We start from the raw sequence: 19,985 nt of genomic DNA, 5'->3' as shown, positions 1-19,985 counted from the left end.
ACGCAAGAAGCAGTGAGAGGACTGAACAGGGGAAAAAAAAGGAGGATACAATAAAAGGAAGTAGAGAGAGAAGAGGAAAATAAAAAAAATATTAAACTATAGGAGTAATTTAACTAATCAGAATTATATGCCCAAACTAAGAGGTCTAAGACTAAGAGATTCGAGGAAAAGAACAACCTTTATTTAAAGGGAGAGTATTGGAAGTATTGGAAGAAAGAAGGAAAAAAAAAAAAAAAAGAGTTTTATAATCCGAAAAAGCTACTGAAAAAGCTGGAATTTTGAAGGCGGGGGGAAAGAAAGATTTTGAAAATCCCTAACCTGAAAATCTGAAAATCTAACTGAAAGTCTCCAATAAGTCCCCAATAAAACCCCCAATTGAAAAGCCTCATTGAAAGGCGAAGAAAAAAAAAAAATAAATAAAATAAAGGGGAGGAAAAAGAAATAAGTAAAGAGAGATAATGGCAACTAAATCTTCAGGAAAAGCTGCCATAAAAAAGCAGCAAAACAAGATCTACAAATAGAAAAAAAAAAACCTTCAAACTTTTTTTCACCAGGACAAAAATCAAACGAAGAAAAAAATCTAGATAACTCAATTATGTATACATCAAAAAGTGAAGAGTCAATTCAAAGTCCATCTAGTCAAACAGAAATCTACATTACAGCAGATTTTTTAAAACAGTGCTTAGAAGAGCAATTGGTAGCAATAACAGCTGAATTCAATAAAAACACAGCCGAGACAAAAAGACAATTTGGGCAAATATTGGAACAATTAAAGCAAAGTGAAGATAAAATCACATCTTTAGAATATGAAAGCAAAGTAATTAAAGAACAAAATGTCCAGCTGAATAAGCAAGTGAGACAAATAGAAGAAAAACTAGGTGACTTAGAAGACCGTTCAAGAAGAAATAATTTGAGACTAAGAAATGTCTCAGAGGCTGTTACACAAGAGAAAATACCGGAGTACCTGAATACCCTTTGGGTAACACTCAACTTAGATCTGGTGACCCTAAATACTAAAATGGAGAGATATCATCGTATAAACAAACCTAGAACAGCCCCTCAACAATCACCGAGAGACATAATAATTAACTTTCAGTCCTTCCACTTTAAGGAAGCAATAATATATGCATTTCAGGATTTATCTTTTTATACTAGACAACAAAGAAAGAAATTCATGTCGGCTACAAGCTCATTAAGAAATTCAAACATCAAATACTCGTGGATCTACCCCAGCAAAATAAAAATTATCACAGAAGGAATAACTGAGATATTTGCGAATCCATCTCAGATTGAAGAATGGATAAAGAAGAAAGAGAGATGACTTTAAAAAAGAGAGAAAAAAAGAGAGAGAAAAGGAAAAAAGTAAAGAGGAAGAAGGGGGGAGGGAGAGGGGAGGAGGTGAGAGGGAAGAAAGAAGAAGGCTACTGGAGATTAAAAGAAGTAACATTACTTGCTTTAGAGAAACCTAGAGACTTTAAAGGACGCTAAAACACTTATGATAAAAATACAAAGAACAGTTTGTACTCAAAGAAGGAGAAATCAAATCAGAGAAGAAATCTTTAAATCTAAAGTTTTTTTTTTTTTTTTTTTTTTCTTCTATAAGAATTAAGATATAAGATTTAAGTTAGTAAATGCATAAGTATGTATATGTATACGACACTAAGTAAGATATATTAACTATATGAGGAAAAAATGATACACTTAGAAACAGAATCTGCACATTGAAAATTTTTGAAAAATACGAATTTAATGAGCCACTATAAAATCACAATAGATCAATACAACTTTAAAAAGTATAAAGTTAAATCACAAGGTGTAAGAAATAAATGAAGATAGTATGTATAGGAGAAGAGAGGGTGGGGGAAATAGAAAAGAAAAAAAGTGATATAGAAAGGTTGATTAATGAACTCACAGTTCAAAAGGTAAATAATATATATATATATTTTTTTTTTTTTTTTCTTCTTCACCAAATTAAGTTTTAGATAAGAAAAGGCACACAAAATAATGTTTGAAATTTCACAGTTTATGAGGAGAAAATTATATATTCAGGAATAATAACATGCACTTAATTAATTAGAAAGAAATAAAATTAAGGAGGCACTTCAAAATTCACAAGTGATTAGTATAAATTAAAAGAAAAAGGAAAGAGAAGAAAAAGGGAAAAAGTTTTTGAAACATTACATAGGGTGGCAAAATGAAAGAAAGTAATGGGAGAAAAGGGAACTAACGTGTATATAGGGGAGGGAGGAAGAAGGGAACGAAAAGAACAATAGAAATACAAAGTGTTGATTAATGAACCCTCAATTTTTCCTCAGAGCACCCAAAACGATCAAAGAAATAAAGAGATAAGATCATATAGATCAATAGTAAATAAAAGAATAGAAAAAAGGAAACAATCCAGAAAGATAATAGTAAGATAATCACCAGAGCCTTTTTTTTTCTTTTTTTTTTTTTCTTCTTCTCCTCTCTCTTTCTCTCGCTTGTCTCTTCCCCTCTCTCGGCCTCCTACCTCTATCTCTCGTTTTGAAGAGAGGGAGGAGAGCAGAGCAAAAACAATACTTCACAGAGCAGAGGGAAATGAGTGTGAGAAGGGAAGATAGAGGAAGGTAGAAAAAGGAAAGCTCTACAGTTCCTCCAAGCTTAGAGTCTTTGGAATGAATGGAAATACACTCCAAGTTATGAAGATACTTGTAGGTATTTCAGTTATGTACTGTAATGTCAATTTTTTGTATTGGTTACGAGAGCTCATTAGAATAACTAAAGAAAAAACTTTTTTAGAAAATGGTTAAAATAATTACGTTAAATATTCAAGGTTTAAATATCCCCCAAAAAAGACAAGCTTTTCAAGAATACCTAAAAAAGGAACAGGTCCACATTGCTATGATACAAGAAACACACTGGCGTAAACAGGATGAAAAAAGATGGAATAGTAGATCTTTTCCCCTAAAAGTCTGTTCATCTAGAGAGGAGGGAAAAAAAGGAGGAGTAGCAATACTCTTTTCAAAAGATTTAAAAATAAACATAAAGTATGAGGAAACAGACTTAGAGGGGAGATTTATTATTTTAGTAGCGACAATAGAGGACGAACTTTTTACTTTAATTAATGTATATTTGCCCAATAAAAACCCCATAAGCTTATTGAGAAAAGTATTACACAAGGCTGAGAAAGTAGCAGTGGGACTAAAGATATACGCAGGAGACTTTAATAGTATACAAGACCCTTTATTAGACAAGTTTTCTGAAAAAAAAAATAATATTTGGGAGAAACAAGTACTGAAAAATGCAAGGAATTTTAACAACCTGATGAAAAAAGAAGGTCTATTCGACATATGGAGGCTCAATAACCCCACAGAGAAAGAGTTTACATTTTATTCCTGGCCACATGATTCATATTCTCGAATAGATTTTGTTTTCAGAGATTTAAAACTGATAGAAAGAACATATAAAATAGAAAACAAAGCAGTAATATGGTCAGACCACAATAGTGTATGCCTAGAACTAAAGAGTAATAGACTTAAAGGTAGTAAGAACATAACTTGGAGGTTAGACGAATCCATACTAGATGACAAGGAATATAAAGATCATATAAACAAAATGACCATCTGCTATTTTGAAGAAAACAATAATGGACAAGTGGAGAATGACACTCTATGGTGTACATTTAAAGCAGTAATAAGGGGACATTGCATAATGCTTAATAAACTAAAGCAAAAAAAAAAAGGAGTAAGTGCACAAAATCTATATATTGATCTATATAACTTAAATAAAATAAACAACGTAAACCCAAGTAAGGAGAATCAGCTAAAAATAAATAAGATCAAAGCTGAGATTCAGGAAAAAACTTACGAAAAAATAAGAATAAATATGCATAAACTTAAAATTAAATACTATCATAAAGCCAACAGAGCCGATAAAATTATGTCGAATATGCTGAAAAAAAAAAATATATCTAATAAGGTTGATAAAATAATAACAAATGACACTATCTCCCTTCTACCAGATCAGATAGGGAAAGCATTTAATCAGTACTATGCAAATTTATATAGTCAATCAACATTCACCTCTTCAGAAAAAATAAAAAAATACATTAAATCAGCAAAATTGAATAAAATAACAGAAACACAAGTAAAAAATTTAAATAAAGAAATTACGGAAGAAGAAATTAATACAACAATAGATAGATTAGAAACCTATAAAACGCCAGGCCCAGATGGATTTGGAAACAAATTCTACAAAGTAATGAAAACTCAATTAACAGGCCATTTAAAAAATACTTTCAATACTGCAGCTAAAAAGGGTAGTTTTCCAGAAGAAATGCTTAAAGCAAATATTTTACCTATACTGAAACCAGGCAAGGACCCAACAAAAGTTCAGAGTTATCGACCAATATCATTGATTAATGTAGACGTTAAGATATTCTCTTCTATTCTAGCTAAAAGATTAAAAGAAGTAATTAACCAAATAATCCATCCCGACCAAACAGGGTTTGTCCCTGACAGAATGTCAAATAACAACATTAGACGTCTGATAGATGCATTAGACATATCAAAGTGTAAAAAAAGTCCCATGCTGATCCTGTCTCTAGATGCTGAAAAAGCCTTTGACAGGGTCAGCTGGGACTTTATGAAGCTTTCTTTAGAAGAAATAGGCATTCAGGGATGGCTGCTTAATGCAATTCTCGCGCTATATAAAGACCCAATGGCTAGAACAATAGGCCCCGGCATATGTGCAGATTGGTTCAAACTAAACAACGGAACCAGACAAGGTTGCCCATTGTCTCCCTTATTGTTCATAATAACTTTAGAGGTTCTAGCCAATAGAATTAGAAATAATGAAAACATTAAGGGATTTACAACAAGACAGAAAGAATTGAAAATTTCTCTTTACGCAGACGATACTATTCTTTTTTTAAATAAGCCTGCAACATCAATAGTAAATGTAATGACTGAAATTGAAATGTACAGTTCAGTATCAAACTATAAATTAAATAAAACAAAATCAATAGCTATATATAACAATATGTCAAGCCAAGAAATAGATTTTTATCAAAAAACTTATAATTTTACCAGAGCCAAAACGTTTCCATATTTAGGTATTAAAATATGCAAAAATCTCAAAAATATTATGCAAATTAACTTTATGGACCTTCTAAAAGAAACAAATAAAAATCTAAAAGAATGGAGGAAAATAGAGGTATCTTGGGGTGGGAGAATAAATATTCTGAAATCATATGTCTTGCCAAAATGGATTTATATCTTTAGAATGCTCCCTTTGAGCATCCCAAATGAATGGCTGACAATGATTAATACTTCCTTCTCCAATTTTGTATGGCAAGGGAAAAAACCCAGAATTAAAAATGGAGTATTATCAAAAGGACTAAAGAAGGGAGGTATGGGATATCCAAACATAAGAAAATATTATGAAGCAGGGATCATAATGCACGTCTTAACTACTCAGATAGCCCAAAATAAAGAGGAAATATGGTGGTGGTCTGAACTAGAATCTAGCCACTTAAGTGATTCCCAAAATTTAATCTGGAAAAATAAAAAATGTGATTTTTTTAGATCATATATCCTAGGCCAAATTATGCCAGTTTGGCAAAAAATAAGGAAAAAAATGGACATAACCAACAAAATATTTGATTTCCAAAGAATAGACACAATAGAAGCAAATATAGAGAATATCTCCTTAAAAACGTGGAAGGAAAAGGGAATAAATACAATAAAAGAACTGATTAAGGATGGAAAAATCAAACCCTATAAAATACTGATAGAAGAGTTTAAGTTTTCCACCAAAGAAGTATACACCTACCTTAGAGTTAAACATTTTTTGGAGAAAGTAGAGATAGTAAAAGACGGCAAGCTGTATGATATTTTAAAACCAATTATACATCAGAACAGAACAAAGCAGATGTTCTCGAGATGTGTAAGAATGTTGGATTCAATGGAGGACTTAGTCCTTCCTAATGCTATTAAAAAACTGAACAGGGAACTAAAAATAAATGTAGAAGTAAATGAATGGTTATCAACTATACAGAAAATTAATAAAAATGTACATTCCTTTATACTGACAGAAACACACTTTAAGTTAATACATCAATGGTATATGACGCCAACTAAAATAGCTAAATTTGACACACATAAGGACGTAAACTGTTGGAGGTGCAGAGAGGAAAAAGGCGACTACATTCATATGTGGTGGTCTTGTAGACTAGTGATTGTGGTATGGCAGTGGGCTCAATTTATCATCCATACGCTTTGCGGTGTTGAAATATCTCTAAAACCAGAAACAATGCTATTACACTATCAATGGCCAAAATTAAATAAAATAAACCAATTTTTAATTATTCAATGTTTAATAGCATGTAAAATAATAATTGCAAGAAACTGGAAGGGAAACACTGTCTTCAGTATCAAATTGATAGTAAGTCAGTTGATTTATCAAATCAAAATGGAGAAGGACCACTGCAGGGCCCTGGATGATAATTTGAGACTATGGGTAACTTGGGAAAAAAAATTACTACAAATGTAAAGGCAATATGATTACCATTTGAAAAAAAAAGTAAAAGAAATTGGAAATATGTTGAGCTCTCGAGAGGGGGGGGGGGTGATGAATGTTTTTGTTGTTTTGTCTACATGTCTGTATAAAATGTTTTTATATACTTTTTTTCTGTAAAAAAATAAATCAAAAATTAATAATAAAAAGAGTTAAAAAAAAAAAAAAAAGGAACCACATCTGCCTTCCTCCAATCCTCCGGAACACTTCCTGAAAGAAAAGAATCTTGAAAGATTAAAAACAGAGGTTCACTTATTTCTACACTTAGTTCCTTAAGTACACGTGGATGGATACCGTCAGGCCCTGGAGCTTTGTTTATATTAACTTTCTTTAGTTGCTGCAGCACATTGTCTTGAGTTAACCAATTACAATTATTCTGCAAGTTTTTAGTAGCAATCATTTGCATATCTATTGCCATGGGTTCTTCTTTAATATATACGGAGGAGAAATAGTTATTTAGAATTCCTGCCTTTTCTTGGTCTTCATTAACTAACACCCCCGTTTCAGTTTTAAGTGTACCTATACTTTCATTTTTGTTTTTTTTGGAATTTATGTACTTAAAAAATGCTTTGGGGTTGGTTTTGCTCTCTTTAGCTATCATTTTTTCATTTTGAAGTTTAGCAAGTTAAATTGCCTTTTTGCACGCATTATTTGCTTTCTTATATCTTTTATAAGATGCATCTGATTTGTCTGATTTAAATGCTTTAAATGCCCTTTTCTTATTTTTAATCTCTTGTTTTACTTCTCTACTAAGCCACATTGGTTTTAATTTGTTTCTTTTATACTTATTTCCCAATGGTACATACTGAGAAATTTACCTTTCTAATATTTGTTGGAAGATGATCCATTTATCCTCAGTGTTCTTTTCACTAAAGAGGTTATGCCAGTCAATATATTGTAAAGCTTCCCTTATCTTATTGAAATTGGCCTTTTTAAAATTATATGTTTTAGTATACCCCATGTGCTTTTGTTTTTTTGAGTTTATTTCAAAGGACACTATATTGTGATCACTATTTCCCAAGTGCTCACCTACTTGAATGTTGGTCAAAAGATCAACGTTGTTTGTTAAAACCAGGTCCAGACAAGCGTCCTTTCTAGTTGGTGCTTGTACAAGTTGTGACATGAAGTTGTCATTTAACAAGTTTAAAAACCTAATTCCCTTTGCTGAGCTACTAGTCCCTATGTCCCAATTTATGTCTGGGTAATTAAAATCTCCAATAATTAAAGTGTTACCAAGATTTGCAGCTTTCTCAATTTGCTCAAACAGCTGTTGTTCCTCGTCAATATTAACATTAGGTGGTTTATAACATATCCCAACCAATAGTTGGTTTTCCTTCTTTTCCCCCAAGCAGATATTTACCCATAAAGCTTCCACATTGGCTTTAAATCATGGTTGACATACAAACATACCCCACCACCCTTCTTGTTTTTCCTATCCTTCCTAAATAATGTGTACCCATTTAAGTTAACTGCCCAGTCATGTGTCTCATCCCACCATGTTTCAGTTATGCCTATTATAGATAGTGTATGACTGTAAGGCCTCTGGATATGTTATGGATCGTGTGGGATCGTCCAGGAGCTGATTGCTGCTGGACTAGCAACATCTCCTCTGCTTGAAGGTGTATCAATTCTAGCCAGAGTGCTAGGAAGAGGTGATTCTTCAACATCTTTCTGAGAAATACTTAAAAAACAATAAAGATTGCAATTATTATTTGTACCCAGGGGTCTTGTACTGGCTTGCTAGCTAAGCCATAAGGCGAAACAATTAGGCTTGGTGTTTTTTGGTGACTGGTGAGGCCCTGCTAGTTGCCAAGTGGCTTGAGAGGCTCTATCTATGCTTGGTGCGAGTGGATTTTGTGTGGCCACCGAACGGTGTGGCAGGATGTTGGTCTCTCGGAGACGTAACCAGAAAATAGGAAGGGGAGTGACAGGTGAGGCCCTCTCTATGATACAATGCGAGGCGGCTAGCTCACGAGTGGCCCGAGGGGTGTATGCCTCCGAGTGTGAGGCGGGGTGTTGGCCTTGCGGGACTACTAACTGAAGCATAATGCAGAGAAAAAAGGGGGTAATACCTATTGGGCCCTAGAACCCTAATTGCCAGTACGCTATTACTATTCCAGGGAAGGTAAGAGATGGACAACTACGTGAGCAGGTGTATGTACCTGGTAGTATAGTATTGAACCTGACAATCCGTATAGATTTTTTAGTAGTAACTGTAACCTGAATGGATAAAACTGTATGGCATAAGGAAATATGGCATAGACCAAGCTTATCTTAATACGTGCAGTATATGTGAAAAGTAAAGTGCCGTGATGTGTAAATATTAAACATCATAAACATCGTGCTGCGAAAAATGTATGTGAACTATATTACCAGTTACGTATATACAGATGCGTCTGCTACTGTGTAAGAATATATGTATTTATACCAGATGTTGATATACTACTTGCTATGTGAATTGTTGTATGTCTTATTGAATTGTAGGGGTCAGTGAACATGGTGTTGCAAACTGCAAGTGCACTGGAGATCTGCCGAGTGCCCTATAGGTGGCAGTGTAGTTAAATACTGATTGGTATGTGAAATGTTGTTTGTCTGTTGACCTATAGGGGTCAGTGTTTTGGTGTTTGTAAAACCCCATGAAAATTGTCAATGTACTTGACAGACCTGTATGTGGCAGTGTTGATAGAACCACTCTTGATGTGAAATGTAAATTATTGTGAATTAAACCTGAAGTTGAGCCCGTGCTGGAGTTTAATTTATGGTTTATGGTTATGTTTAAAACAATCTTATGTGTAATTTATATTGGCTGGTAAATTGTATATGACATGTGAAGACAGTTCTGCTGTTGACCAGTAGGGGTCAGAAATGCTGATTGTATGGTAAAAATACCCTTTAAACCAAACCCGTTTGACAATATACAATATGTGAACATAATAGCTTAATAACATTCATTGTAACAAACCAAAGTTCTGTTTGTTGGTTGTAAACGCATGAAACGTGTGTGTAGTACAATAGTAAATGCATGAACTAGTTCCCGTTTGGTAGAAAATTGCACAAACCGTGAGCCTGGTATATCAGGGAAACAAAACGAAACGAGCAGTGAGATTCAAAATGCACGCACGGAATTGCCTAGTATGTTTAGGCAATTGAAACAGAATGTGTTCCCGTTCGGGAGTATGCTAATGCTCGAAATGAGCCAGTGACAGATATAAACAAGTGAGTTTAAACGAATGATATGCATGAACATGCAATGGTTTTAGAACAGACTTGGACAAAATGCAGCCGTAAAGTGAGGACCTGACCCGTGCATGGTGCCGTGAGACTGATGCCTGGTGTAATGGGTAGGTCAACTTACGGTTTGTGAGTCACTTGGACACCATTCACGGCGATGGATTGAAGAAGAAGGTGGTAGGCCGGAAAAGCCTGTGGCTGGATTCCTGACACAGCTCAGCTTAGAAAACCTCATGGAGTAATCAGGTAAAATGGCGTCTGGATGACCAGGAAGTGGAAAACATTCTGATGCTGAGCTCAAGCGATATGAGTCAGGTAAGGGGTGTCCTTTATATAGGGGAGTGAATTAATTTAAGCCCCTCCCACAAATACAGGCCAAACGGCCTTAATAATATACATATATATATATATGTATATATACTTAGATCATATATATAATAAATATATATATGATCTAAGTATATATAATGTGATTTTACACAGTTTTAAACTGTTTTCATTTTTTTTTGTTCAGGCAGCAGGGCTATGCCATCCATGTGATCGTGAGGTCCTCGCAAGGACCTCGCGATCCCATGGCCCAGGGGGCCCAAAGAGGAAGGAGGAGGACTCCCAGGTAAGTCCCCAGACCGTAAGTACATAGGACGGCGGCGAGCCAGGTCCCTAAGGATGGCATAGCACGCTCGCCGTCCTTAAGGGGTTAAAGGGATACTCCACTGCCCAAACAAAACAAAAATAATCACCTTTTAGTAAATTATGTTTTTTGTTTTTTTTTATTGGGGATATATCTAAAAACAGCTTTGAAATCATGCAGATCTCTTGTCTGCAGCCTTTGCAAGCCCTTCTCCTTTTCCCCAGTCCAGAATTTCTGTGGCTGTCCAATCACATACTTCCCAATACAGCTCAATGAGAAGTGTTTGCAAGGCAGGTGCTCAGGGCAATTGACTTCCTCTTGCTTAACAACAAGGACATAACAGGACCAGTAGTCTGTTTGAAAGCCAGGGCATGCCTCCCAAATATCCTGCTTTCGTCGAGACAGTTCCAGAGGCTGATGAAGTGACACTGAAGTCACGAAACGCGTAAGGCAGACTTTACGGCACATGCTACAAGATCATCCCATTTTCGGGTTTGAAGTGGAATGCAGGCTTGGACAAAAAGGAACGCACGCGGAGACTTCACAGTCTATCACGGAGCATCATCTCCTCTCAACTGACCGGAGGGAAGCTTTACACCGATCCACTCTACCTCTTTATCTGCAGCTCTCTATCTCTCAAGAATAAACCCTTATGTTTTTAAGGAGAGCACTTTGGCTTGTTAACCCCTTAAGGACACTTGACATGTGTGACATGTCATGATTCCCTTTTATTCCAGAAGTTTGGTCCTTAAGGGGTTAAAGGACCACTATAGGCACCTAGACCACTTCAGCTTAATGAAGTGGTCTTGGTGCCAGGTCCATCTAGGTTTAACCCTTTTTGCTGTAAACATAGCAGTTTCAGAGAAACCCTCAGGGCACTATAGTGCCAGGAAAACGAGTTTGTTTTCCTGGCACTATAGTGGTCCTTTGATTTTTCTTTCAGAGCACAGTGACGATCAAGACACTTTAGATCTGTCACTGTGATATAAAAGTGAATATACACCACCTCCTACTGCATTTTTTTTGCGGCTATCGATACCTTTCAAATTAAATTATATACATCTTACACTCTATACTTCAGAGTATACTATACCAGCTTTGGATAAATTGCAACATATATTATCTCATAACAAAGTTGCCTATCCAGCTAGCGGAAACATCTTCAGACTGTTTTCACAATTGTAGATTATACTAGCTTTAGTGTAACTATAATCTTAATTTTATTAATGACAGGAGGCAAATATTTGCTTAAGTCTCTCTTTAGTTACACTAAAGCTACTAAAGTTACTCCACATAATTTGCAGAAGTCATCTTTACACCTTCGGGGACCCTAAAGATGCCGACCAGCTCTCTTCCCATGATTCTGGCCCAAAACATGACTCCACCACCCCCTTGCTGACGTCGCAGCCTTGTTGGAACAGGGTGGCCGTCCACCAACCATCCACTACTCTATCCATCTGGACCATCCAGGGTTGCACGGCACTCATCAGTGAACAGGACTGTTTGAAAATTAGTCTTCATGTATTTTTCTGCCCAATGCTGCCATTTCTGCTTGTGAGCATTGGTTAGTGGTGGTCAAATAGAAGGTTTATATACAGTTGCAAGACTCTGGAGGACTCTACACCTTGATGTCCGTGGGACTCCAGAGGCACCAGCAGATTCAAATATTTGTTTGCTGCTATGTAATGCTATTTTAGCAGTTGCACTCTTGATCTGATGCATGGATCTGGGAGAAATCTTCCTCAATGTGCCTTTATCTGCACGAACCCATCTGTGCTCTGAATCAGCCACAAATCTCTTAATAGTGCGATGATCATGCTTGAAATCCATCCAATCACAGTGCTCTGTGTCATTTTACACAGCGTGGGAAAGTTCTTTGGAAGAGCACTCTGATTGGCTTAAACCTTTCAATCAGAGTGTTCTAGCCTAATTGCAGGGCGGGGCAAGGCTTTATAAGGCTCTAGGCTCCGCCCCCGCCGCAATTTTTTTTTTTAATGATCCCGGCCGGCCATGTGTGAGCTGTGCCGGCCGCCTGGCTCCCCCTGCTCCCATGGGGCCCTGTGCGGCCGCACAGCTTACACATGGCCGGCCGGGATCACAGGAGCCTGAGCAATGATTAGGGCTGTCAGCCCAGCCCCAGGTGCTGCGGACCACCGGGAAATTTCCCGGTATCCCGGTGGGCCAGTCCGGCCCTGGATGGGGATGCTGCACGGGTGCTAGCTCTATCCATTTCCATGAATTCCAGAAAGCACAGTGGGATCCCAGTAGAGGCGCCGGTGTCCAGGGACGTTTCTCCAGCTGCTAGGAAGCCATCCCACTGCTGCCACCAATGTAGCGGAGAGCTGATTTCCCACAGCTTAACTCCACTGGGATATTAGAAGAATGCAGGAACAAGTAATAAATCCAAGAGGGTATCCAGCACAATCAGCAATAAAATCCAATAGTATCCCGTCACCTTTCCCAATCACTGGACGACACACAGTATCAGGAGTAGAACTGACGTTTAATGACACAATTCCTGCTTTTATGAGATTCTCCCATGCAAGGGAGGGACTCACCATAATTACTACAGTAACCAATCCCATAGACGTTACCTCCCACACATCTCCTCCCCTTAGCTTAACAGTTAACATAATTATAAAGTACATACTTTTCCCCAATTCCTGGATGTACCCCAAATATGGTAGGTACACCTTTAAATATGGTACCCTCTGGTAGCCCTGATCTGGGTGAAGACCACATCCAAAAATCACCCAGATCAGACCAGGGGTTCGGGAGTTATGAGGAAGCAAAGATTTGACCGACTGCATGGGTAAAGTAGCCGAAAATAGTTCCATGAGATCTGGCCCTGCGGTCGGTCTCTGTTCGTGCATCAAAAGTCCCGAAAGGCTATGCCATCCATGGTTAAGTTTGTAGTCGGATGAATCCCCTAGTTCGTGGGATTCATCTTACCGAACGACGGGCCGTTTGTCTGCACTTTCTGAAGTCCTGGAGGTCTTAGCGGTGTACGGTTAGTCAAGTGTTTTGAGTTCCAGACACTTGACGACCAAACACCGCTGTTTGCGGGTTTAAGATGGCCGCCGCCACGTGTTCGGCTGCCGAAATGGCTGCCACCCAGGGAATACAGCAGACCATTCGTGCGTTTAAACCAGGGAATGGAACGAGCATAGGGAGCTAAAGTACAGCCTCACTTCACACCGGGGTGGTCCAGTTGTTCGGTACTTTAGTTTGTATGGTGAATATAGCCGTTCACAAGCAGACTTGTACATCTTTTTACCGAACAAAGTATGGCCACATATGGTTGTATGTGATTCTGTATAATCCAGGCACCGGAAAAACTCTTAGGTTCCAACAATAAAAGGGAATATATTGGACAGCCAAAGGGGTTCTGCTACAGTGATGTTGCGTTGGAAGCAGAAGCTGTAGATCTCCTTTGTCACCTCTGAGTGTCCGAGAACGAGCGCCTCCCAAACGGTTGATTAATGCACCGCCGAGACATTCAGAGGACGCAGCAATCCGAAAGGTGGTTTGCCAGACTCTGAATCGCAAACGATCCCGCAATCAGTTCCAGGCAGTCGACTTGCCATTCCAGGCTGACATGTGCAGGAGCCACCAGCGCAGTTCGGTTTTCACGTCCGGAGAAAGGGGAATCATCTAGTCGTAGGCAGGTTTCCTGCGTAGAAAGCGGGCCTTCAGCCGCTGCATGGCCCTGTAATGAAGCGGGCCCGGGTAGATCGCCTGAATCGAGGCCGAAAGGAGACCCACTACTCGAGCCAACATCCGCAGTGGGATCCGGTCTTGACATAGGATCGTCCTTATTTCTTTTCGAATGGTTGCTATCTTGGATAGAGGCAGACGAAGGACACATTCCTTCGCATCTACTTTGAGACCCAAGAACTCTACTGACTGGGAAGGAGAGAGAGCTGACTTCTCCAGGTTGACCACGAACCCCAGGTGTTCGAATAAGAAGACCGCAAAGTGCGTCTGATACCTCAGTCTGGAGGGCTCCTCGCAGAAGATCAGCAAATCGTCCAAGTAGACGATACAATGGACGCCTTCCGATCGGAGACGAGCGATCACCGGCTTCAAGAGCCGAGCTGAGGCCGAAGGGAAGACAGGTGAATTGGCAAGGACTACCCTTCAAGAGGAAACGGAGGAATTTGTGACACTCGGCATCCACCGGGACTAAGAGATAGGCGTCCTTCAGGTCCAATCTCATGAACCAATCTCCCGGCCAGAGGAGGTCCCGCAGGAGATGGATGCCCTCCATCTTGAAGTGGTGGTAGACAACGAAGGCGTTCAGGTTCCGCAGAATGATCACCGGGCGGAATTCTCCTGACTTTTTCCTTACCAGAAAAATCGAGCTAAAAATGTTTTCGTGTCCGGAGCCCACTGGACTGCGCCCTTGTCGAACATGACCCGAATCTCCGCATCTATCAGCGACTGTTGCTCCCTTGAGGAAATGGGAACTCACGGAGGACAAACCTGAGTCGGAGGGGAATGAAAATCTATGACATATCCCCGAACATTCCAAAGGACCCATGCATCTGAGGACACCACCTGTCCCTGCAGTGAAACAGTCTGCCCGTATGCAACAGGGGGAAGGGAGAAATGGCAGGAGTTGCTCTCACCTGAAGAGAATCTTGCATGTCCTCTGGCACGATTTATTCTACCTCTTTCCGACTGCTGAGTGTAGAAGGGCTGGGATCCTCAATGGATCGAAGGCCAGAAGCGGCTGGAGACATGACTCCACTGTCGTCCAGCCCTGCCAAAAACCTGTGAAGTCTGCTGGTGAAACACCCTCTTCATAGAGATCTGGGCCTTGTCCAGGGAAGTGAACAGGTTCACATGCTTATGCAGTTCCTTTATGAACAGCTCCCCGAACAGAAGACCCTTAGCCAGGGGGCCCAATTCCTTAGACCCCAACTCCAACAATTTGTTGTCCATCCATAAAAGGACCGCCTTCCTGCATTCCGTGGAGAGTGCAACATTAGTATTGCCCAGCAGGCAAATAGAGTGCCAAGCCCAGTCCCGCATGGTGGCCGGGTTCAGGGCAGCTCCCTCCAAGTAGGCCTCGCCTGCCGCATCAGCATCCTGCATAGGGGACCCAGCATGTCCAGCAGTTTGTCCTGCGCTAGGCAGTTTGTCCTGCGGTTGGGGTCACGGCCAGTACGGGTCATGTATGTGGTGACCAGGGAATCAAATTCTGGCGTCGTGGCTACCTTATCTGGCAGCACAGGCCTGGGGCATTCCGCCTGGAGTTTCATGTGAACTTCCCAATCCAGGCCTGCGGACCCAGTAGTGCACAAATTGTGCTAAGTGGTCAGGTAGAGACCATTCAGAGGATCTGGGGTGCTGAATGGACCGAGGGTTGAACAGGGGTTCGCCCGTGGCGTCAAGGAAGGTGTCGTCCTCCACCACGGTATGCAATGCCCCTGGCGCAGGTGCGTCCTCAGCCTCACGGTGCCATTTCGGGCCGTCTTCATGGTCCTTGCCCCAAGCGTCCTCCTCCGAGGACTGGTCATAGGCGATGTGACACCTAGGAGCACAGAGATCAAGTGTCACCAGCAGAATAATTGGGGCAGTACCCCATATAGTGGCAGTGGCAAGTAGGGCAGCGCATGCAGGCAGAAGCCTGTGTAAGTAGCAGGTAGGCCGTGCGAGCAGAGGTAGTGGCACAGACAGTGCAGGCCAAATCAAGGGGCACAACCAATGGGGCACAGGCAAAGCAGGCCAATCAGTGTGTGTATATAATCGTCATGCAGAGCTACACAGACTATAGGTCAATCCAGGTGCAGGGCATGCAGAAACGAGTGGGTACACACTGTAGAGGTCAGCCCAGGAGCAGGGCATGCAGGAATGAGATATGGATTACAATAGAGATAAATGAATGAGATACACCTGTGTGACATTTCAGCAGCTGATTTAATCCAAATTTCGCTGCTTTGTTTGTTCTGATTTTTTTTTTGTACTTTCCAACATTTAGTTGATGTTCCCCAGTTTTCAGTAGGGGCAGCACTTTTCCTGGACATCTCCAATTGAATGTTGGATTATTTCCTGTTAATTAGTGTTTTATATGGTATTTCATTTATGCACTGTCTCTAGCTGCTACACTTTTAACATTTATAACCTATTTTAGAACCAGCATTTATATATTCATATGCATTTTCTGCAAGTTATCTCCTGGTACTTTTAGGATTTTCATATCTTAATTTTACACTTTACCCTGAAAATGTGGTGGAATCTCGGTAAAAATAAATTTAGTAGGCCGAGATTGCCACGTGGTATGTGCACGTGCATATACTGATGTATCGGTCGGTTGGTTGCACGTGGCAACGATACAATCAGTAGTGTACGGAGCATGTGCAGGAATACAGGATATAGAGAATTCACCTCCTCCATTGTGCTGGGCAAGCCATGTGGTCAAACAGGAAGTTAGTCTTTGTTCTGTTGATTGGGTAAGAGTACATGTGGGTGGAGCTGATTATGGGAGGAGCTATATACCTATATAAGGGACCTACACTGTATGATCAGGGCTCAGACTTTGCTATTTTTTGGTGACATTAGTCCCTCTGAGTCCCGGTCGGTGAATCGAATAAAGAATCTCTTCCTTCCTGAAGAAACCTGTGTCCATCTCTCTGTGCTCGGCTTCCGTCAGTTTATCCGGTATCAAAGATACATGACCATTGGGTGGCTCTAATTGCACGGGACACTCGATGGGCCCCGATATAACCGCAACACCAGCACTCCCTGTAGTTCCACCGCTGTGCCTTCCTTGGAAGGGACTGTGGTGAAGTGTGTGTATAGAGGAGTCTGTTTATGGTGTACTATGTGTAACTAGGGACTGTAGTATGAGCACGTGCTCATGTATAGGAGCACACACCCATACACAAACGGACTGACCCATACACACAAACTGAATCCCCCACCCCCACTGAATCCCCCACCCCCACACACAGACTGAATCCCCCACACAGAGACTGACCCATGCACACACAGACTGACCCATACACACAAACTGACACCCACACAAACAGACAGAACCCCCCACCCCCACACAAAGACTGAATCCCCCACACCCATACACACACAGACTGACCCCCCCACACAGAGACTGACCCATACACACACACACACTGACCCATGCACATAGACTGACCCACCCCCCACACACTAACCCATACACACAGACTGAATCCCCCACCCTCACATACAGACTGACCCCCCCCACACACACACACAGACTGAGCCCCCCCCCCCCCCCCACACACACACAGACACACAGGCTGTCTACCAGACACGCTTCCGGAATGTTACCGGACTTTTCGTTTGCTAACTGATGCTGGACGTCAACTTTTTCCAAATAGGAAAGCATTGATTCAATGCTTTCCTATTAGGAGGCCTAATGCGCATTAGCACCATCTCGTCAAGTGACAGAGGAGGCGGAGGCACGACCCAGCATTGTGGGACATCGGCTCTGGGATCAGGTAAGTAATTAAAGGGTTTTTAAACCCTTTATTCATACTGCAGTACCATCAATACACTGTTGTCACAAATCTTTACTGACCAGTCATTACTCAATAAAATGTCCAACACTAGCGATAGCAAGTAGCAACTCTTTACCAACTCCAAAATTTTTACCAATAACTCCAGGGAGTTCCCAACTGCTGTTGCTTAAAGGATCACTATAGGTACCCAGACCACTTTGGTCTTATTTAAGTGGTCTGTGTGCAGTGTCCCTGTTTCCTTAACCCTGCAATAAAAAACATTTAAGTTTTAGAGAGACTTCAATGTTTACAATGCAGTGTTAAGACTGCCTTTAGTGGATGTTTACCAACAAGTTTGACTCCATGAAACGATACTGGACATCCTCATGCTGGACATCCTTATTTGTCAATGCTTTCCTATGGGGAAGGCCTAATGCAAGCAATTAGGTCTCCCCTTTTTGGCTAACATGGGCGGAGGAGTAGCACAATCTACCTCTAAGAGAGGGAGGGGCCAGAGGTCACTATAGTGTTGGGAATAAGATTTTGTATTTATAACACTATAGTCAGGGGCGGACTGACCGGTCGGGCACTTCGGACATGGTCCGAGGGCCTGGCCGGAAGGGGGGCCCGCCATCAGGGGGCCCGGCGGCAGGGCCAGATTGGCCCACGGGGGCTAAGCAAATAGGTGCCACTGGGTGGCCGGTCCGGTGGCACACTCTGAGGGGGCCGGCCCTTTAAATGCTGCAGCCGCCTGAGCGCTCTGTTAAGATCCTCAGGCGGCTGCAGTTGCTTCTCACCTCCCCTCCCCTGTAGCGTGGCCAAGCTGCTCTCCGGTCCGCGGTGCCCGGCCGAAGTGATTGAAAGGTGCACACTGAGTGCACTTCCTGTCAGTCCGGCCGGGTACAGGAAACAGAAACTCCTGTTCTGAGCAGAGCAGTAGTGGTTATTGTGCATGGATTATTTCTTTAAATAATCTACAAGTGCCCTAGTAGCCCACAGGCCAGCCAGCCCACAAGCCAGCCAGCCAGCGCACAGGCTGGCCAGTAGCCAGCCAGCCAGCCCACAGGCCAGTAGCCAGCCCACAGGCCTACAGGAAGCCACAGGCTTACAGCCAGCAAGCCCACAGCCTGCCAGCCACAGCCAGCAAGCCACAGACTGCCAGCCAGCAAGCCACAGCCTGCCAGCCACAGCCAGCAAGCCCACAGACTGCCGGCAGTAGCCAGCAAGCCCACAGCCTGCGAGCAAGCCCACAGCCTGCCAGCTGCAGCCAGTAAGCCCACAGCCTCCCAGCAAGCCCACAGACTGCCAGCCAGCAACAGTAATTAAGGTAAGAGGAGCCAACTTGGCCTAGGTATCAGCGAGCTATGTTGTGTTGCTATATTGTGAATAGGAACCAGAGTGTTGGAGAGACCCCCCTCCAGGCCCTATTAGACTCCATTGTAATCTCTAGTGGGACCTGGAGGAAATTCTTTCTAACACACTCTCTAAAAGACACTGAGATAGCCTCTGCTAGAATGACCCCCCTCCATGGCCCATTAGCCCTCAACTGTAGTCTCTACTGGGGCCTCGAAGGGATTATTGCACTTTTGTTCCTTGTGTCTAAAGATTGTGTAGGGTGTGGCTGGAGGTGGTGCATGGAGGCGGGACATGGGTGGGGCCTGTAAGGGGCCCCTTGATTTATTTTGCTCGGGGGCCCTGAGGGTTCTCAGTCCACCCCTGACTATAGTTTTCCATTAAAGCCTATTGCTTAGATAAAGCTACCAGCTCCCTTTATTCTCTCCTATATCCTATAGGAAAAAATACATGTTAGCTGTATGGCATTACACTGTACACATTGTTGCTATTTCCTGCTAAGGCCAATCACAGAATGAAGCACACTCACGGTGAGCCTTTTTTACTGGCAAATTGTGGTGGGTAACAGCTTACACAGCAAATGTTTTCTGTGTTTTACTAATGAGTAATTAATCTGCAAGTGGTTGGTGTTACTGGAATCAGACATTACTGGCAGACAGCTGATAAAAATAGTGACAAGGTCTGAAACCAGTCATTAATTAGCAACTTCTATTAACTTTACCTGCTGT

This window comes from Pelobates fuscus, chromosome 1, assembly GCF_036172605.1.
Source record: "Pelobates fuscus isolate aPelFus1 chromosome 1, aPelFus1.pri, whole genome shotgun sequence".
NCBI classification, from domain to species: Eukaryota; Metazoa; Chordata; class Amphibia; order Anura; family Pelobatidae; genus Pelobates; species Pelobates fuscus.
The sequence above is the reverse complement of the archived record's forward strand: the minus strand, read 5'-3'. Positions refer to the sequence as shown.